The 21,970-nt window shown below is 41.2% G+C and overlaps 1 long non-coding RNA gene across 1 annotated transcript in view; it reads right to left on the bottom strand.

Annotated features, from left to right (window-relative positions):
* Nucleotides 1–15,844, bottom strand: part of LOC110361776 (uncharacterized) — an 80,717-nt gene extending 64,873 nt beyond the window's left edge. The window contains exon 1 of the long non-coding RNA XR_010470207.1: nt 15,696–15,844. This is a non-coding gene — a long non-coding RNA (uncharacterized LOC110361776). The remainder of the gene's footprint in view (nt 1–15,695) is intronic.
* Nucleotides 15,845–21,970: the final 6,126 nt, after the last annotated feature.

Below are 21,970 nucleotides of genomic sequence, written 5' to 3'. Positions count from 1 at the left end.
AAGTTTATAACTAGCTGTCCAACTTCCAATGCTGATTAGCTAATTTTCATCTTTTTAAGACAGAACAAGCCTTCCTGAAACACAGCAAGGAGCAGCCCTGCACCTAGACCTTAGGAGAGCTGTGGTGTTAACATGGAGATACATCCTCGAAGATGAGAGGACAGGCTCTCTGGTAGCATACAACTTCTGTAAGAGAATGAAATCTGTGGATCTAAAAAAGGAATGTATGCAAACCCTGACTGTTTGTTAACAGTTTTAAGGCTTGGAAGCAATACTGTAATTTATGTATCAGAAAGTGCCAAACTATGACTCACAGTGACATGACAGTTCCCTTGGGATAGTGGCACCTTTTTCTCTGTTGTGGTAGTTGTACTACAGTGAAAGAAAAGAAAATATGTATATATATATTATTTACTTTAAGTGTTAGTTTAGCAGAGACTCAAATGTTTTGATTCTTATGACAAGAACATGTAGTCCTCAAAGGCTGAGGAGATGTTCAGTGCCAATATGAGGAAGGGCCCAGGGACCTTGTCTGCAAGAACACAAGGAAAAATCATCCTAGTCTGTGCCAAGCCTCTTCTGCTGTGTCCTGAGGTTGTTTTTGCTCAGACCAGAGGTCTGCCAGAAGCAGCAGCAGGAGCTATAGGGCACACCACTGGGTTGGTGTGTGCTCTTAGCAGGCAGAGAGAATTGGGGAGTCTGCCCCACTTTGTGCTGTGAGAAGGAAGTGTTGGGAGGGGCAGGGTTGCACCTTATTACAGGTGTTCGAATGTCATCTTTGCTGTGTTCCCTTGCTGCCTTCTCTTATAGGTATGTCACACCTCTGACAGCCTCTTCCCAGTGAGGTAAGTGCTCATGCACAGGAGGCATCTCTGGACATCTTCATGGATTTACATATAAAACCAGATTCTTTTATGAAACAGAAATTCAGTAAGAATATATTTGCACTGGATTTCATCTTCATTAACTCCACCTGCCTACAACCTGCATACCATCTCTTAGAGGATTGAATTCCAATGGAGAAAAGGGATATGAAAGAGAATTGCATGTGTATATATTAATAAGAAAGTATGGAATAGTTTAGAAGATCTAATGTTTAACTACCATTTCATGCAAAATAAGTAATGTGTCATGGGCTTTCCTGCACATCCACAGCAGTGACTGTGAACTGACCATTAAAAAGATACCGCCTTAGTAAGATTAATACCAGCCCACAGTATTTTGCTTATGTGGGGGCAGGCAGCATGCTAGGAGAAAAGGATTGGGTGAGCTCTTTAGAATTCTCTTTGATCTGCATCAGTAATACCCAATATAATACCTCTGACCTGATTATATTTTAAACCTCAGTTCCTCAAGCATTTGGACTCTGCACTGTCTTCCCAAAAGATAAATGCAAGCTCAGTACTTTTTGGGGTTTTGCTTGTATCAGCTCCTTTATTTTAACACCGCTTAACTATTACCTGTCCAATTTAGTGCTGCTTAGCGTACCAAAAAGATGGTATTTTCACTTGGGAAGAGTGTCATTTGTGATAACTCTATCCATCACTTTGGCACTTACCCAAAAGATATTATTAAATCTCTATTAAAGTATTGGGACTCTGGAACACTGATCTTTCACAGATCATTTCATCAAAAGGCTAATTACTTGTGAAGAGGATGAGCCAAAGCTTCTGGGGGGTATATATATGCACCTATAAAAAAATGGGATTCTCATGCTTTGACAGGCAGAATTTGAAGGCTCTCCTTTTGCAAAGATTTAAGCATATAGTTAAGTTCGTGTGTGTTTACATGCTCTTAGCTGTTCCACTAAAGGAAAAAGGGAAAAAAAACCCATAAGTCTCAATGCAATATTTTCAGTCAAGTGTAATAATAATAATAACAACAAAATAAAACCAAAACACTGGCTTTTTAGCTCTTCAAGGTTTGCAAGCAGATATATTCAAATCAGTCAGCTTCTGCTACAGGAAACTATGCACAGACTTGGGTAAAGTATTTCAAAAAATGTACCTATGAGGAGACCGGACTTCAACAAGTAAAAAAGATATCTTCACTTAAACTTTGCAGAAATTAAGGAATGGTCCATAAAAAAATTATTCTTTACCTGTGTTCAAATTCATGTATTTAGGAGCACATCTTCAGTGTTTCTTGCATTAAGTAACAGAAAGATCTAAAATGTATTACCATCCCACCCAGTACAGATTCCATCAGAAATCTTTGCTACTTTATAAATATAATCTACCAGTTAGAATCCAAAAGAATCCCTACTGAGACTTTTCTATATAAATGAGAAGAGAGATTTCCTCTGCTCTTACCTGTATGTACTCACATAATGACTATGTTCCTTTTCATAGTGCTTGCTTACACAGGAGTGTAAACACATATACAGACAGCAAAGCACAAAAGATCGAAGCAAACACATATAGAGAGTGTTTTTGAGACACCAACTCTGTGAGCTACAGCCTTTTGGGAACCTGGCAACCCTATGCAACACCTGACTGATCTGGTTTTGTGATGGAAGTTCTGCCCTGGTGCCTGAATGTGAGATTGGTGTCTGATTTGCATAGGCAGCTTGATTATGATCGCAAAAAACAATTAAACGTATTTACATGTGTGAGTATGTGCATAATAATGCAATTTAGAACACATACACTGCAATCTTCTGTAAAGCTCTTGGCACGTGACTGGGAGTTGATATACCTGTCACAGGAATGCACTGGGCATCACAACATATAGCTTCTGAATGCTGGTCTCAGTGACAAATAAATCAAGAAAGAACTAGGTCTGGTCCCACTGTGTTCAGCATTAAAGAAATGGTTCTCCTCACTCACAGTAGGAAAATTCCCAGTATCTCATGTGACTTTTTGGTATTCAAAGGTCTTGTACTCAATGTGGGGCATAAGTAGAAAAGAAAGGAAACTTGGGGAATAATCCCTTTAAATTGTTTTTTAGAAAACATGGGGTTGAATTGCCAGTTTTGATATCTCTTCATAATGGAGGAATCTCCAAAGTTGCAGGAAGTGTCTCTGCCCTCTGAGAGGAGAAGGAGTCAGAACTGATGGAGACTTGTACCACTTCTCTGCAACTTTGCATGTCTCCTTTTCAAAGGTCCTTGTAATTCTGCCAGTTTAAGGGCAAGCCTGCAGGTGCAGATACAGAGGGACATCCACAGTCCTAGTCAGCAGAGCACAAGCCATTCAATGTCCTTCTGACCGCAAGCTGTAATTTTTTGTGTTCAGAGTGAATGAACTAATGTGAGGACTGTGTTGTGTTCTACTGGAGCATGTAGTCCATCTGAACACATTTGTTTCATGCCCTGATAAATGCCATAAGGACATGTAAAAATATTTAAGGGTACAAGGCCAGATGGGATAGTTTGGGAGTGAAGTGCAGAGTGAAATGTACCAAAATTAGTGCAGCTGCATTCATAATGGCTCGTGAGAGAGACTCCCTACCCCAAACCTTGGGGATGGTTGATTGCAGTAGACCAACACAGAGCAAGGACATGACTTAACAAGCCATGACTAAGGTTCTACTGGTCAGGTTTGCTCATGGGCCTTCTTATACTTGTTTCTTAGGAAACATATCTATAGCATCCTCATCACACCTCGTTCAAGCCACTGTATATACCCCAGAGTGGAGATACACCTTCCATCAGCCAGATGCAAAGGCATTTGAGACACAGCATTGTCTGTTCTTTGTCCCTCCATGAAGATGCACTATGCTTGTGTGCATGGTCTCCTGTTTCAGGCTATTCTTGTGTCCAGTGTTCTCAATTCAGTGCCTAGGATGAATTCCCAAATCAGTTTGAACTAATTCCTGAGCATACTTGTACCTCATTGCACTGAGGTACACTGGCTGCCTCTTTTAGGACACCTCTGAAACAGGTTTAAGACTTATTTTTTCACATGGAAGACTATCCACCTTTAAAGCATCTCGTGGTGGGCCAACCCAGGGGTAGCAATTCTCTCTTACATTCTTTTCAGGTCTCACTGTAAGTCAGACATACTTTAAGATGACTTTAAGACTACTTAAACATGTCTTTTTTTGAGACTCTTGAGTTATTCTGCTTTGCAGACTGATTCAGACCTGCCAAACCCAAACCCTTCCCCTGCAGGGATTGCAGAAGTTTTGTTATTACAGGATTTCTGGTTCATAGCATCATAGCATAGTCTTGGTTGGAAGGGACCCTTAAAGGTCATGTAGTCCAAGCATCCTGCAATGAGCAGGGACATCTTCAACTAGATCAGGTTGCTCAGAGCCCCGACCAACCTGACCAAGAATATTTCCACGGATAGGGTATCTACTCTGGGCAACCTGTTCCAGAGTTTCACCACTCTTGTCATAAATAATTTCTTCCTTATATCTAGTCTGAATCTACCCTTTTTCAGTGTAAAAGCATTACGCCTTGTCTTATCAAAACAGACCCCACTAAAACCTGTTCCATCTTTCTTAGAAGCTCCCTTTAAGTATTGAAAGGTCACAATAAGGTCTCCCTGGAGCCTTCTCCAGGTTGAATAACTCCAGCTCTCTCAGCTTTCCTTCATAGGAGAGGTCCTTCTTACGTTGGCGACCCCAGAGCTGGACATAGTACTCCAGGTGAGGTGTCATCAGGGTGGACTAGAGGGGCAGAATCATCTCCCTGGACCTCCTGGCCATGCTTCTTTTGATGCAGACCAGGATACAGGTGGTTTTCTCGGCTGGGAGTGCATATTGCAAGTTGTTTACTTCCAAACCAGATAGATGTCAGCCTCACTGCTGACCCTGGAGCCTGAGGTGAGATTTCATCCTTTGTCTTCCCTTACCCTCTTCCCTGGAGCCACAGATCCTCTTCTGTGCTTAAAAGCATCAGGTACCTTCCCTTCCTGAGGTTACAGTAGCTACTAGCAGCCAGCCTGGAGTCCTGCTCCCAGGAACTATTCTTGCAGTCCCTTTGACTTGGGTCTGGTGCAGTGGTCTCACAGCACAGATCTCCTCTACAGCTGTCTCCAGTCTGTCTACACCTTTGCTCCCATTAAGGCAGACCAGTTTCCCTCTTGCAATGCGTTTTTTCTGCAGAATGCTCTGACTCTCTCCTTAATGTGTCTGGTAACTGGCACAAGCCATCTTACCCCCTAAACTGCCAATATCATTTGTAAGGGCATGGGGGAGAATGCTGCTAATCTGTCTCAGGAAAGCCTGAGTTTGACTCCCTTTACCCTAACTCTATATCCTAAACAGTCTGTTCTAGGGGTTTCGTATTTTTCTGTATTGCAGTTCAAGGAGAGGAAAGAGGAAACTTTGTTCTCTGAAAAGGCTGACAGCCAGTGTGAGTGTCATAGTCCGAAAGCACTTTGTACACCAGCTGTTCTATTACTTGTACACTTGATGATTGCACAAAGTTACATGGTTTCAGATTTCCTGACCATGACCCTTTCTGAGAATATGGAGCCAAATTTTTGTCCTTGGCAGATCACTAAACCCCCACAGAAGTCAATGAAGTTGAAAATGAGACCAGCATTTAAAATACTTCCTATTATTTTTTATTAAGAAAGTTACTTCTCAAGTATTGGCTTAATGTGAATTTCTGTATATAAACGCACATCTAAAGAGCAGAAGAATACAAAAGTAACTTCAGGAAAAAACTACTCTTTCTGTGCTGCTGCAGATCTGAAGAAACGCTGGTTATGTGCCTGGAGATAACTTCAAACTGAAACAAAATTTGGTCCTAGAGCCTACAATGTCACTTAGTCTTCTCTAATGAATGATGATTTGCTTATGTGTTCCTTGGCAGTCAGCTGACAAGGCTCCATTAAACAAAAAGTGTGTTGATTTGTCCTAAGTAATGGTCTTTACAGTCCACTGTCATTATGCTGACTTAGCTCTGCAGAGACATCTTAGGGAAACACATCTTCAACAAAGTGGAGTATAACATGTGCATCTTTAGGCAACACATGTATGGTAGATACCTGAAGGAAGAGTCTATCAGTTCAGTAACATACCCTCGAATAATAACAGGAAAGTTCTTGGATCTCTAGGGCTCCTATAGTGCTGTTTCTTTTCCATCAGCAGTACATATCTGTGTATATCCTGACACTATGTGTGTGTAAATGAGTGTATGTGTGTCTCAAAGAGAATAAAGTAAAGAGGAGTGTGAATCTCCAAAGACCCCCAGGTTTAGAAGACGCAAATAACTGGTGGTATGTTTTTGAGTGACCATGGCAATCCATCACGGACCATCCTTCAGGACACGTATTTCCAGTTATTTCTGATCACCCTGTTTGGTAGCTTTCATGTTCTTTCATGCTTTGCCTAAAGGGAAAAGATTATTCTACTATTAGGTCATCTTGTACAACTGCTTTTCTGTCTCAGGAGTCCTCTTTTCCAGAAAGGTACTTCAGCCAAAATTATAGCAGAGATTCCTAAATGATGAGATGCTGTTGATAAGCTTACAGTCAAAGCCAGCATGACCCAATACTGTGTCACACTATAATAAGAATAAAAGGCAAATTCGTTCTGCAGTTGCTTTATGTAACCTCTTTATAGAAATTTCTTAACAGATTAAAAGGCAAAGATATTTTTTCTCTGCCTTTCCAGTGCTTACATTGACACAAAGATTTTTGTACCATTAGGTATTGTAGCAGCAAAGCTCCAACAAAGATGGTAATTCTGGAAAAAAAAATAATGTCTATTTAGATATATGGTTTTGCCAAACACAGATCTGAAATAGCAAAGACCTTTTTATCATCAAGCAAACCTGATAATGCCAGAAAGCTAATTCCTGCTCTGCCTTTTAACCTCACAGCAATACCATTGTATCACTTTACTCTGTGATAGCTTTAAGGTTCGAACACTAAGAAGAATCCTATGATGATGCTTCAGGGTGTGGGAGGTATTCAGTGGTCATCATTCCCTGCTCTGTGTTGATACACTATCAAGGTGCAATATGTAAACTTGTAAGTATTTTCTTGCCCTCCTGTTGACTTTGGGGATTGGAGTAGCTGGACATGTTGTGGATGGGCATCCATGGTTTGAGGGACAATATTAGCAATCAAATCTGGTTTCTTTCTTGCTGGCTGCTTCATGCTGGCTGTGCTATCTGTCATGGAACAAGCTGGCTCTTTGTGGACTGTGCGTCCTGGAAGCACAGTCTATCTCCCTGGTATGGGCGGAAGCCCTGGCCAGGTCCTGACACCAATGCCCAACAGCATACAAGAGTCCATGCGTTCTTCCCTCAACACCCCTTTTCTCCCATCTACACACTGCTTTTCACAGCAAGATAACCCAACTGTGCAGTCTGCCTTGTCTTTGAAATGTCTCTATACTAATGCACACAGCGTGAGGAATAAACAAGAGGAGATATGAGCTTCAACACAGTGCCAGAGCTATGACATCATTGTTATAAGCAAAACCGGGTGTGATGAGTCCTGTGACTGGGGTGCCACAGTGGACAATTTAGGCTCCTCAGGAGGGATAGGCAGGGTAGGCAAGGCAGGGGATGGCGGTACTGTATGAAAGAGAGGGGTTGGATTGTATGGCACTTGCAGTTGGTGACGACACAGTTGAGAGCCTCTAGGTAAGGATGAAGAAGAAAGCAAACAAAGAGGATGTTGTTGTTGGAGTCTACTATCAGCCACCCAACAAGGATGATGACACCACTTAATTATTCTATAAGGAATTAAGGGATATCTCCAGATATACTGCCCTTGTCCTTATAGGTGAATTTGACTTCCCGGACATCAACTAGGAACATCATACAGTGTACACAAACAGCTCCAGGAAATTCCTGAAGCATCTTGAAGATAACTTCTTGGTGCAGGTACTAAGAGAGCTGGCTTGAAAGGCATCCTCCTAGATTTGTTGTTTATAGACACAAAGACATTCATTGGTGAAATGGTAATTGGTGGCTGTCTTGGTCACAGTGATCACCAAGTAGTTGACTTTCAAATTGTCAGTGACAGGGGAAAAACTGCCATCAATACTTCAACCCTGGCTATGGGGAGAGCAGATTTTTGGCTGCTGAAGGACCTAGTTAGTAAGGTCCCCTGGGAATCTACTTTTGAAGGTATTGGGGTCCATGAATCCTGGTTACTTTTTAAGAGCCATCTCTTAAGAGTGTGGGAGCAGCCAATTCCAAAGTGTGGGTAGTCAAGCTAGTGGAGCAGAAGGCTGGGTTTGCTGAGCAGGGATCTTCTAGAACTTAGGTGGGAAAGGCAAGTGTACAGACATTGAAAGCAAGGACAGGAGACACAGTAGGACTACAGAGATGTTGTTGACCACTGCAGGGAGAAAATTCATGTGGCAAAAGCTCAGTTAGAGTTCAGGTTAGCCAGTACTCTGAAGCACAAAAAGGATTTTTAAAACTACATTAACAGCGAGAGGAGAGTCAGAGATAAAATTGTTCTGTTATTTGATGAGGTCAGTTGTCTCACAAACAGGGATGTACATGCAGCAGAGATGTTTAATGCCTTTCTTGCCTCTGTCTTCAACAGTGGCAATGGGCCCTGGGATCCCCAGAGTCCTGTGTTGGAAAAACATAGCTAGGGGCATGTTAAACTCCCAGTCGACTCTGAAATTGTTCAAGAGTTGCTGTTCTATCTGGATGTGCATAAGTCTAGGAGGCCTGATGGGTTTCATTCCAGGGTACTGAAAGAGCTGGCTGATCTTATTGTGGGACATCTCTCCATTATTTTTCAATGATTTTGAGAATCTGATGGGACCCAGTTGACTGGAGACTGGCAAATGTTGCCCAGATTTTTCGAGAAGGGTAAGAAGGAAGACCCTGGTAATTACAGGCCTGTCGGTCTCATTTCAGTGCCTGGTAAAATTATGGAGAAGGTTATTCTCAAAGTTATTGAAAAACACTTGAGAGATAATGCAGTCATTGGTCATAGCCAACATGAGTTCATAGGAGAAAGTCCTGTTTAACTAAATTAATTTCCTTTTATGACAAGATCACCCATCTAGTTGACCAAAGGAAGCCAGTAGATATGGTGCATTTGGATTTTAGCAAAAATTTGATGCTGTCTTTCACAATATCCTTCTAGATAAAATGTCCAGCACACAGCTAGGCAAGTCTATAATACGTTGAATGAGCAATTGGCTGAGGGGTTGGTGTCAAAGTAGAGTAAATGGGGTTATATCAGGCTGGTGGCCAGTCGCCTGTGGGGCTCCCCAGGGCTCAATTTTAGGGCCAGTGCTCTTTAATGTTTTTATAATTGATCTGAATGAAGGAATTGAATGTACATTAGGCAAGTTCACTGATGATACAAAATTAGGAGGAGTTGTGGACTGCCCTGAGAGTAGAGAGGGCTTACAGAGAGACCTGGATAGACTACAGAACTGGGCAATTGCCAACAACATGAAATTTAACAAGAGTAAGTGGAAAATTTTCCACCTAGGGTGGGATAATCCTAGTTATATTTACAAACTGGGGGGCAAGAGGCTGCAGAGCAGCTCTGTGGAAAGAGAAGTCTGGGTTGATGGCAAGTTGAATGTGAGACAACAGTGTGCCCTGGCAGCCAAAAGTACCTACCATGTCCTGGGGGGCAGCAAGCACAGCATAGCTAGCTGATTGACAGAAGTGATTGTCCCCCTCTGCTCTGCACTGGTGCTGGCCTACCTCGAGCACTGTGTGCAGTTTTGGGTGCCTCAATATAAGAAGGACATCAAACTATTGGAGTGTGTCCAGAGGGGGATGACCAAGATGGTGAAAGGCTTCAAGGGCAAGACTTAGAGAAATAGATGAGGTAATTTGGTTTACTCAGCTTGGAGAAGAGAAGGCTGAGTGATGGTGATGACCTCATGGCAGTCTACAACTCCCTCAAAGGGGGCAGCAGAGGGGCAGCTGCTGATCTTCTCTCTCTGGTGACCAGTGATGGGACATGAGGAAGTGGAATGAAGCTGTGTCAAGGGTCATTGGAACAGGCTTCCCAGGAAAGTGGTCATGGCACCAAGCCTCTCAGAGTTCAAGAAGCATCTGGATGATGCTCTTAGTCGTATGGTTTAGTTTTAGGTAGTCCTGTGAGGGGCAGGAGTTGGACTTAATACTTGTATGTCCCTTCCAACTTGAGATATTCTATGATTTGCAAAGTCCAGGACCCTTCCTACTGGCTACACAGAGGAAATGCTATTATAAGAGCAAGGCATTTCCATGTGGAAGATTAACAGTGAATGGAAGGCCACATTTGCTCATCTAACTCTACGTATTGTTTAAAAAGACAGTTGAGTGAGTATGAGGAAGTGATGCTGCTTGATGAGTTGGTAGGACTTCTGCATGTTTTTTTTCCCCAGTTTTGTCTGCCTGCAGATGGGTTGGCTGTGCTGCTGAATAGCCAATATGGGCTCTGACTGTGGGTAGAGCAGTCCAATGGCACAAGAGAAAGTACACTATTGCTTACTGATTACAGAATTGGAAAAGGGGCATTTCAACACACCTGTTTACACATAGGGCCCTGTAGCCTCAATGATGTTGTCAATATCCTGGACTGCAGGACAAAGCATGGTGAAAGGAAGAGTTGAATATCCTGTGTGAGCTGTCCAGAGACTTAAGCTAATAGCCATCAGCAGATAAATCAGATAGGCGTCAATGAGCTTTGCTCTCTCCTCCCCCATACTGAATCCATAACCACAGCTTGGAACATGTTGTCATTGTCAGTCATTGTACAGGTAGAAAATTACTGAGCATCTTAAATAAAGAGGAAAAAAAAGGGCATGTACCATCAGAGATTAATTTGCAAAACATGATGGCCTTAAGCCTACAGAAGGGCTCCACAGCTTCATTAATACAGGTTATTTTAAGGTTAATTGCTCTGAAAGGAATTTTCCTTGAACATTCAGTAAGCTTCAATAATGTAAAAACTGGGTTAGGTGTCCACTGCGCAAGGAACACGGCAGTGGCCATGTCTCAAGAAGCAACCTAAACCTTAACCCGTATCTAGGTGATATCAAACTCAACCAAGATCTGTGGAGGTAATGGAGTCTGGTTTCCTAAGGTTTTGTCTTGCAGTGATGCTCTCTGCTGGCTAATTAGATGCAAACTTCAGCTGTTTCCCCAGGACTAGAAAGTTCAGGACATCTCACTATGTGCAGTCAGCCAGGGCATTCACACTGGAGCCTTCTTCACCAGAGAATTCATGGGGGCTTTCTCCTCACTATCTGCCTGCCTATTTGCCTAGCTGTTGGAACTTAAAGTATCTGAGGCTTCCATGTCTTTGTTAAATTGAACTGATTGGCCAGCAGGATCAAAGGTTACTGAGAGGAGACTGATTCAAGTTATGCGTACACATAAATATACACACGCAGTACATGATTACATTAACCTCCATAGCCTTAGGAAACTAAGCTACAAGTAGCATGACATGTAGTAGGATTATATGAAAAACAGTATTTTCCTCACATAGCAAGACAGTCAGTTAAGTTAATTTGGACCATTGGTGGTTCATTAATATCCAAACATATACATACATATATAGAGAAAAAATGATCAGTGGGACAAAAAGGGACAAAAGAAACCCATCTTGAAAATGTACACAAGTGAAGTGTGTATGTATGCTTGTAATGCAATATATACACTCAGGTGTACTGAGCTGTAGGAATAATTTAAGGTATGTTATTTAAAGCAAGTAGAATGATTGTTATTCACCTTGCATATTCAAGGTCTGTGGTGGAATCACATTTTTAAACCTACTTAACAGAGCACTGTCCTGGCTGCAGTGAGCAGCAAGTCCATCCACAATGTTTTCTTTTGAAATAAAATGAATCTATTTCAAATGTCCCAAACACAACCACCTAACCATGGCCAATTCAATTTGTCCTAAGCATCCCCTTATGGATGATTATAGGCTATGTTTGGCTCTGCTCCTTGTTTCACATGGCACAAGATGCCGTGGCTACTCCTCTAACCTATACACTATCATAGTGGTCACAAAGTGGTTACAGAATTTCCCTCTGCTCCAGAGCTGTTGTGTGAATGTTAGATTAGGGCAAGATGCTGTTCCCAGTGCTCAAGCTTTGTCTCATGCCAAGGTTATTTTTGGGTGAGTTCCTCTGCAGACAATTCTTCCCCAGCATTCAATAGGCTTCAATGTTGTAGGATTTAGGTTAGGTGTCAGCTGAAATCTGCAGTCCTGTCTGGTGTAATTGTTAACCACTGAGGGTAAGTTCCAGAAGGCAAGAATCATCTGGACTTGTACATTACTTGGTAGTTGTATAATAATTCATAAAAGCAAGGATGGCAGTGCTTAGTCCTGAATGATACCTTTGGAGCTGTTTCCTTTCTTTGAAGTCTGAGTATTGAAACCACTCAGTACTTGTGCACAGCTGAGTTCACTGCAGACATTTCTGAAAGCAGTTATGAATATATTTACCTCTCCAAACTTGAGTAAGCCTTTGGTAAGTGCAAAATATTGTCAAGTCTGTTTTGCATTCTCTTAGTTAATGTTTTGATGTCTGTCTTCAGCTTTATGCTACCACAGAGTTGGCAAGGCAAAGGCAAAGCATTTTTTCCCAGCTCCCAACCGTATCATAGACCCCACAGACTTATAAGCAGCATTTATTCTGGTGGTATTCTCTGATGCAGCAAGTAGAAAAATACCCAACAGAAAAGAGAGCTGCATCTCTCAAAGATAAATTTAGTGCAAATAATTGCTAATAAAAGAAAAAAGGTTTACTATATTGTGGGAGAAAAGTTTCAAAGGCTAACTAGTGATGGACTGCAATTGTTCTTGTATAAAAGCTGCTTTGAACTGTGTATGGCAATCTGACTCCCTGCTTGGGATTGCTGGAACTGAGCAATGATCCAGAGGTATTCCTCAGGGAACCTTTCTCAGCATGCCCTGCTTTCAGCCTCCTCTAAACCCAGCCTTCACAGAGCAGCAGGGAAAGGAATGGCATAAGTAAATCTCCTACAACTCATCCTTGAAGTTGTCTTACAACTGAATTTAACTTTATGCAGGAAGTGAACAAGCCTCTGTGTGAAAGGTGATGAGGAGCATCCCCAGAACCCAGAGATAAGGGACCACACCCCCTTTCCCTTCTTCCCCTTCTCCCTGTACAGATCAATCTGTATCTGGTATTGCAAGCCACAGACTTTCAAAACACTGTCACACAGAAATAGAGTGATTTATCTTAAGAATCATGTCCTCTTAATAAATATGGGCTTTGTTTCTTTGCCTTTTGGTGGCACATCTACAGATGGCTTTTCAGAATTTTTACAGTTTTTTGTAGCAAGAGAAAAGGGATTTACTTCTCTGGCCTTTATTTATTATCTGTTTGCCAGTCATTTCAATACCAGCTATTAAATTTTACCTTCAGCACTAATGAGAATGGCATTTTCTTTAAAAATACATGGAATGGAATTCTCTGTTCAACCGAGATGAGGCATTTGAGAAAGACAGAAAATATCACAGGTTTCACACTAAAACAAATATTGTCCAAACTATTATTTATAAACATGGGCTAAGTGAAATAGGATGAGTCCAATGAATAGCAGAAGCACAACTTTGATAACATGCATCAGAATCAGACAGGCTTCACAGAAGTATGCCTGGCAGCAAGATAGATCAAATAATTCCCTTATCAGATGAAAGCATAAGAATGCCCTCACAGAAGAGTTTCAGAGTCCTGGAGTACTGAACACCTCTGAAAAACTTCAAGGTTGCAAAAAACATAAGGAAGTATTGAAAGCAATCATAGCATGTGTAACCAGAAAGAAGGTAGTTATGGGATGCTCTAGAGTTCAGAACACCTTAGGGAATACTGAGCATAGCCAACCCACAAAAGCTTGATTAAGAGAATTCTGTCTTCATATGCTATAGACTCAGCAAACAGGCCAACTTAAATCAAGACATAATTTGTACTTTCTGAGAGTCATTTATGTCCTTGGAATTGCAGTTTTGGATTTAACATTGAAATTTGTACCATTTGCATGAAGTTTTTGGAATACCCACATAGCTATCAGGTGCTTCTGCAGGGTTCAAATCCTGTCATGGAGAAGAAAGTCTTTCTTAAGTCTCAGGGGCTCTGGTTCAGGCCCCAGAACAACTGGGCACCTCATCTATCTGCTATCCTTTCTCAACCTGGACTTTCAGAAGAAGCCACAATACGCAAATATCTCTGTCCTCACAGAGCTATGTACTTCAGGGCAAGACCACCAGCACTCAACAGATGTGTCCAGCTCACCACATCTTTTTCAGCAAGAAGCCAAATAAGGACTAGATTTGCTTAATAGGATGAGCAGGACTATTGGCAAGTCCTGCACAAAAGCCATAAGCATTCTTTATTCCTAATTCTTATGGACTGGCTTCTGAGAAGCAAATTATTGGTCTGAGCTGGTATGCAATCACCTTTTAATCAAGTGACCCAGGATTATTTTTGTTGTTTAAAAACTGGAGCATGGCAATGAGCTATAGTGATTCACTGAGAGCACTTTTCAGGTAGAGGTCTCAAGAAGCATCCTTAAAAAAAAAGCAAATCTCTTATGAGGTAAGAATTAATGATTGGCTTTACAGATGGGTACCTTTTGCTCTGGGAAGACAAGAGCACGATTTCATATAGGCAATTAGGTCCCTAACCCAATAGCACCTGTACACTTCAGCAAACGTAGGCCGCAATGTTGTGCCTGCAGTGGGAACGGAGGGTGGTTGGTGCTCAGCTGCACATGTGTTTTGCCTGTTAGCTGTCCTCTTTAGCCACTGGGCTTTTGTGCCTGGAAGGACTGAGTGCTGTGATCAAGGTGTACTGCAGGCTACTGCGTGTTTTGCAGAAGAGACAGACTCTGACTACGAGGCAGCCACCTTTTGTTTGCTTCCTTCTTCAGAGTGCTTTTTCCCTTGTCTCTAGATAATACCTAGGAGGTCATAAAAACCTAGGCAGAGAGCAGAGTAAAATGCAGAACTCATAATAATAGTCACAATGGACTGAAAAACACTAGCTTTAATCCTTTGCCTGTGTGTGTGTCTGCATTTTCCAGCATCTAAAAAATGCTATTGCTGAAGCATTAAAATACAGCAGATATCGGTCAAGCGTTTCTACAGACTTAGAGCCATGCTTCCATAATCGTCTGTTCCTCCTGGAGTGAGAGACTGTGGAATCGTAAAGCTTTCTTGTGTGTTGTATAAAGGCAGTAACCCTCGTGTGAGCTGTTTTAAGAGTGAGCCGAGTTTTCTCTCGAGATGCTTAGCAGGAGAAGCCTCTGTAGGCAGAGGGCCAGCCTGCTGCAGATGCCTGTGCTCTCCTGCAGTCACCCCACCTCTTGGAGTTTGTGGGCTTAGTACTAGATCTGATGTCATTTTGGAATGTTTGTTTTGGTTTTGGCAAGCACGCTGGCTAAATCCATCTCACTTGATTTCTTGTGAGCATGTGGATCATTCGCTTGCACTCTTTGTACCGTGCTCACCATCTGATTTCTTCCTATAGGCTGTTAAACAACTCAACTAGTCCTCACATTTGTGGGGAACTTTATTTTTCCAGATACAAATACTAATCCATTAATTAAATGCATTTACAAAGAAGAAAATTTAAAAAAAAAAAAAAAAAAAAAGAAAGAAAGAAAGAAGAAACCCAAGAAATTCTTCTCTGCCAAGAAGGTGTGAGTATAAGAACTGTTGGTGAATTCAATCACTACTTTTTTTCTTAAGATCCCAAACCATTTATATTCCTATATAGAAAAAGTCAATAATATTCCCAGAGTATATTTGATATTTCTGAAGCAGACTTACCTCTTAGAGGATTCTCCTTTCCTTATCTTTTCCTACGTGCAATGTGATGTGCTCTCTTCAGGGACTGTTCTCATATGTACAGATTGAGTCATCCATTCAGGCAATAAAAACCACATTCCCGCACTGAGTCACACTGGCCAAATACAGAATGCCAAGTATCAAAAAATGCAGAGGAGCCTTTGCTTCAAAGAGCTTTTGGAAATGGAACATTTCTCAGCTGTTACAAACATTTGTTGAGCAATTGTGACAAATCTGTAAAATTCATTACTATCTTGAATATAGTAAAAGAACTAGTTCCAAGAGCAGATGAACTAATGAATTCCCTATACATTTCTATTTCATTAAAGAAACATGTGGAAATCCTGTAAGAGTTAAATCTATTTAATTATTCTAGTCTTCTGTGTTTGAAGAGGATAAGTTCAGTGGAAACCTTTTCCATTATAGAACATTTCTATCCCTCTTAGGGCACCTTCTAGTATCTAAAAAGACACTGTTTCTTTTCAGAAACCAGGTTGAAATAAGCTTTTATCTTTCACAACTAGCAGTCACCAAACTAGAAGTGATGCCTGGAGGGTTAGCAGTATGGGAAGGGAGGTGCTGCTGGAGAAGAAAATGTCTAATGTGTTGAAAGACAAAGCAACAAAGTCAGATGGTGATATTTTTTTTGCCTGTATATGAAATAAACTTTAAGTCTCCTATAAGTCTGCTTAGGATTGCATTACCTGATAAAGCAGCAGTTTTATTCAGGGTCAAATACAACTGGGTAGCTTGCAGAGTAGCTTCCTGTTTGAATATACACTATGAGAAATAAGACTGATTAGTCTGGTTATAGAATAGCCAAGAGTGTGCTGCAGTGCTTGAGTTCAGACATCAATCATTGTTTGGGTGCTTTTGGTTTTGATTTTACAGAACTGCTATAAACAGCTTCTGAATAACTTCTGAACTTGAACCTGCTTATGAGGTCCAAATGAGTATAGATGCAAAGTTACACATTATTGTTTCTGTTCACATGTGACTAAACTCCTATCTGGGCAAAAGTACAGAACAGGCAGACTCAGTGGAGCAAAGTATCAATCATAAGCCTCTTCCTTCTGGGATGGAGTAACATTCATCTTATGACACTAGCCAGAGCGCTGCACATGCAGTAATTTGTCCAGTGCTGTTCAGTCTGTGCTAACTGGCTTGGCAAGGATGATTCAAAACAACCTGCATCAGATTGGACAGGAACCCTGCATGAAGGCTGGAGGAAGGACTCAGTTCATAGAGAATGGGCATATCACTAGAGCTATTTCTTATAAGGAATGGTTTAACTTCACAAGTTTATAGGTGATCAAGCAAGCAATACGTGAAACAAGACTCAGTTGGGTATCACACAAGAGCTGCTGTAGGACTTGGAGCTGTGAGATGTCTTGTTAGACAGTGAAGGGGTTATTGCTTGGATAAAGTTCTCACCAGAGCTAGCTGCAGTGCAATGTATTCAGGATATTATATGCCTGTGAGATTTCTTACTGACAAAATAATATTAATAACCTGTGTCCTGTGGGAGGACTCTGGAAATGCAAAAATTATTAAATGAGGGCCTATCTGGAATTAAACATTTTCAGATTGCTTCTATAATTGCATTTAAAGTCAAGGGAATCAATATTCTCCATAACCGATTTTCCTCTTCTTTCCTTTCTCCTCCCAAAGCTTTTCATTTCTGCATCTCCAAACACAGCAATTTAAAACTATGTGGAAGGAGTCAGGCCATTCACCACTGTGGAAAGTGTTGAACAAGACATGCTTCTGGAATGTGGCCACCAGCCATGCTGCATTTAGTCTAGCAAGGCTCCTGCTAATTACATAAGGGCTTTAAAGGAGATAGCAGCTATCATAAATAAGTAAATAAAAATCCCAGCTCTCTGGAAAGTGGGAACTGCTTTCCCTTTTTCTCCACTGTGACCATAAACACTCCCCTCTGATACCAGAGAAGAGCCAGCAGTGCTGAACACCCAGCAGCGTCCTGGCAGTTGCCAGCTACCCCAAATGGCTCAACTTGCCTGGGAACATCCATGCTAGCTAAGAGCATGCAAAAGGACTCGCTGGCTGCCTGTGCAGACCTGCATAGCTATTCCAGTGTGTGCTCTGCGAATACTGGAAGTACCACCCAGGCTTCAGTCGTTAGCCTAAGGTCATCAGTAAGTTTCTGTGCATGGGAGTGTCTGCATTTTATGTATCATGACGGCTTGTCTGGGTGTGTATGTGTTTGTTTGTGTGTTTGCTTTGTAATGATCCAATCTATCTTATATGTATGTTTTAAAATATTTTATAAAGTGAGGGTAGATAGCATTATCTAAAGGAAAGTGAAACATGGGGTCAGAGGTTGTGCTGTTCGCTGAGGGATACAGAGCAAGTCATTGGCAGAAACGTGACCAGGACATCGAGTTTCTGACGTGAAGCCTGCAGTCCCCACTAAGTCACATTGCTTTTTGTGCCTCTTTTGTTTAGGAAGTATTATGAACTGTAGATTGTCTAACATGTGTTCATGCTGTTGTACTCAGAAAGCCTCGTACCAATGGAGAGAGGAAATTGTATTTCTCTACCTAAGGACTTTTGCCACTTCTGCTACTGCTGACAAGACTTCAGCAACAATATACATTGACTAAAGCCTGAACAGCAAATAACAGCTAACAAGAGCACTGGCATGCATCCTTCAGCAAATGTTTGACGGAGTGACCTGCCAAGTCCAGCTGCATTCATTTCCAGTGACCAGAGCAGGTGGCCATGGACCCAATTACAACCTGGAATGCTAAATCAGAGTCCAGCAGATCTGACAATTAGTCCAGCCCTGTGCTTTGCTGTGGGTTTGTTTACAATGATCATTCTTTCCTGAAATTATTATTTTTGGTTAGTATGGCAAACCTTACTGAAGAGCAGGTTGTTTGGCAGCTTTCAAGTTCTGATTTTTTTCCTTGAGAATAGTTTTTCCCCAGAACTTCTGGGGGTGACACATTTTCTTTAGAAACAATATTAAAGGAAGTCCAAAACCAAAAATCACTCTTAACCAATAAATTAAAGCATTTCAACTTCAAAATGTTTGAATAGACTGGAAAGGAGATAAATATATATATATATATATATATATATATATATATATATATAGTTTGTTTTTTTTTTTTTAACAAAACACAATTTCTGGAAAAATTGAAACATCATGCATTATTAGTACAGCCTGATTTGCACTTCTCATAGAAAGCTAAAACTTACATGACAAAAGTGTCCACCTCCAAAGTAGAATATAAAATCAGAGAACCAACCATATAAATTCCTTTGCAAGAAACAAATACTTTCTGTTGTTGTAAAGTTTTGGTTTTGTTTGTTTGTTTAATTGTGGGTTTTGTTTGGTTTTGGTTTGGGGTTTTTTTAGACTAGAAATCCCTTCAGGGAGAGGTAGTCTTTATATAATCTATTGGGTCAACCCACTGTGGAAACTTTAAAAGTAATAGTTTCTACCAGACTTGATTCACATCATAAAAATCAGCTTGTGCCCTCTTGTTGATATATCTGTGCAGGACAGGGAACTGAGCAGATATTCAGACTGGATGTTGTTTCATTTCATGTGAAGTTAGTGAGATAATACGGTGTAGACTATAGAATTTGCTGACTAAAATAACATGATTTTTTAAAATTGGTTTCTTAATCACATTCTCACTGTAGATTCTAAACTACGAGCAATATATGAAATAAAAGCGGTCAAAAAATGTAAGTGTATTTTTGTGATATATGACATGAGTTAATTTAAGTGCTTACCTACCTTTAGGCTGTGTAGTCATTGAACACAGATCTGTTACAGCAAAAATACCTAGGTAAGAGGATTTTTCCCCTACTCTTTCTTTTTTTATTTTCTATGTGAAGAGGACAGACAAGCTTGAAACAAAGTTAATTATTTTGCCTTCTCTCTCTGTCTCCCTCAAAAATCAGTTACAAACATAATTCACGAGGCTATAATCTGATGAGTTTGATATCTTCGTTTGTAGTGGTACCAGCAGACAGGTTGTACCACTGGGCATACCCAACAGCGCAGAACAGAAAATGTGCTTTCTGTCTTGCTGTATGTTCTGCTTTTCTATGAGAAAAAAAAAAAAAAAAAAACCAAAACATGTCCAGAAGCCTTCACAGATAAAATGCTGTAACCTTTATTTCTTTGTCATGGTGAGTTACTTTGGGAAATCTGTTGCTTGGGATGAAGGAAGGTTAGGTAACAAGTGTTAGTGGTCCTGAGTATCCTTGTCTTTTGTGAGACTCTGCTAGTGTCTGTGGAAGCCCTGTGTGTGTCTATGGAGGCTGGACTGTTTTCATAGTGCTGTTCAAAGTTCCAATGCCTCTACACATGGACGGACACATGTACAAGTTCAACAAGATCTTAGAGGAGCGCATTCCTTAAATTACTTGTCAGCATCATATTCGTGCAATTTGTTGGAAAATAAGATCAAGAGCTTGTCCTACAGCCATGTAAATCATCAGGGCAAGCAGATATTCAGACTGGATGTTGTTTCATTTCAGGTGGAGCTAGTGAGATAATATAATAATATAAGATAATAACTTGAGCAAGCTCAAATGTAGACTGAAGTGCTCAGCATGACTTTCCTTATTTTGCTCTTTGTTATGCAGTGTTTTCCTAATAACATGCACACGTACAAAGCAGAGATTTATGTATTCATTATTGCTAAGATGGTGCTCCACATTGAAGGACGGATTCCAAAGCCTTTACTCATGGTGAGTAGGTTCGTCCTCCATGAGTAATGCCTTGGATATCAGGGAAGCTCCCAACGAAATGAAGCATTACTTAACACCAGGTTGAATTTTAGAGTCTTTCCCTGTAACATTAGGGACAAAATAGCGTACTTCCCTCCTATACCTCTAGGTCAATGCAACCACACATATACACATCCTGCAGAGGTTTGTGTCTTGTGGGAGTGATTTACACAGCCAACAGCCAGAAACACGTATATGGCAGCCTGGTATGGGATCCGAATCAGGGGAACTCAGCCCAAATTATCATCCACCTTAAATGGAGATCTCAGAGATCTGGCAGTTCCTAGACCCTTGTCATTGCACAAGTGTTTTCTGTAGCCAAACAGTGTGTCCCACTCCATGAGCTCAGGGTGAGAGCAGCTCCCGAGCTGACACTGGGGAAAAGCCCTCTCTGCTGCTCAAAACTAGCTCCAGTGATTGCAGATGAGGGCTGTTCCCTCCCCAGAGGAAGAAGAAGAGCTGTTCTATGTACGTAAACACCTGAAGAACTGGGGAACAGCACCTGAGGACTTCCACTTTTGCTTGCCAGTATTAATTCAGTGCAATAGGAGAGCAGCTGTACTGTACCAAGCAAAAATCAGTGCTTCCATGGTACCTCTCCTTCCCCATCCCACCTGACCTCCATGGCTGCCATGGTGTTAGACATTTCCTGAAGGTGATTGCACTTGTGTCGCCCTATGTAACAGCCTTCAATGAACTTGAACTCTTTCATGAATTGCCCACATACATCACAACATCCTGCAGTGATATGCTCAACAGCAAAGCTGGATACTGAGGGCAAAAGTGCAACTTCAGTAAAATAATGTTGCTGTTGAGTGTGAGCTACAGGGCCTGCAGGGGATGGCCAGTGGCCTCTGCTCTTCTTGGGTTAGTGTCGACAACACAAGTTTCCGAATGTTCTGTCCCTGTCCCCAACAAAACTTGTGCCCATAGCAATGCTGTTGCTGTTAGGGTGGGAGGTAGTTTTCTGTGTTAAACCCAGATTTATAAAGACATTGCAGGATTTATTTATTTTTATAAAGACATTGCAGGATTTATTTCTTAGACTTAAAGGAAAGATCTGTGTTGTGTTGAATATGAAGTCTAATCTGCTGGCTTTGAGTAGAGTCATATTGGTGAAACATTGGAAGACAGCTTGCAGGACTTGTTATACTTGTTCCGTGAATAAGACAAGGCTTTCTGTTTCCCAGACTGTTGTTCTGACAAATTTTATGGGCACTAAAGTAAACAAATGCCTTTCCTAGAGAAATGCTGCTATTAAAAGTACTCAGGCTGGATTTATTTTTTTTTTTTATGGAAAGAAAGCAAATACATCATTCCACTTTGATTACTAATGACAGTGAATTATTTGTCCACTTTTGACCTGCCTATAGGCACATACACAACCATTACACAGCAAAACCCATCTGAGTTCATTGCCCTCTTAGACTGGGCTTTGAATAAGTGTAAGTGGGCTCCACATCCCAAGCTAAAGAGGAGGG

This window comes from Columba livia, chromosome 2 (genome assembly GCF_036013475.1).
Source record: "Columba livia isolate bColLiv1 breed racing homer chromosome 2, bColLiv1.pat.W.v2, whole genome shotgun sequence".
Taxonomy (NCBI): domain Eukaryota; kingdom Metazoa; phylum Chordata; class Aves; order Columbiformes; family Columbidae; genus Columba; species Columba livia.
This window is presented reverse-complemented; position numbering and strand designations above follow the sequence as displayed.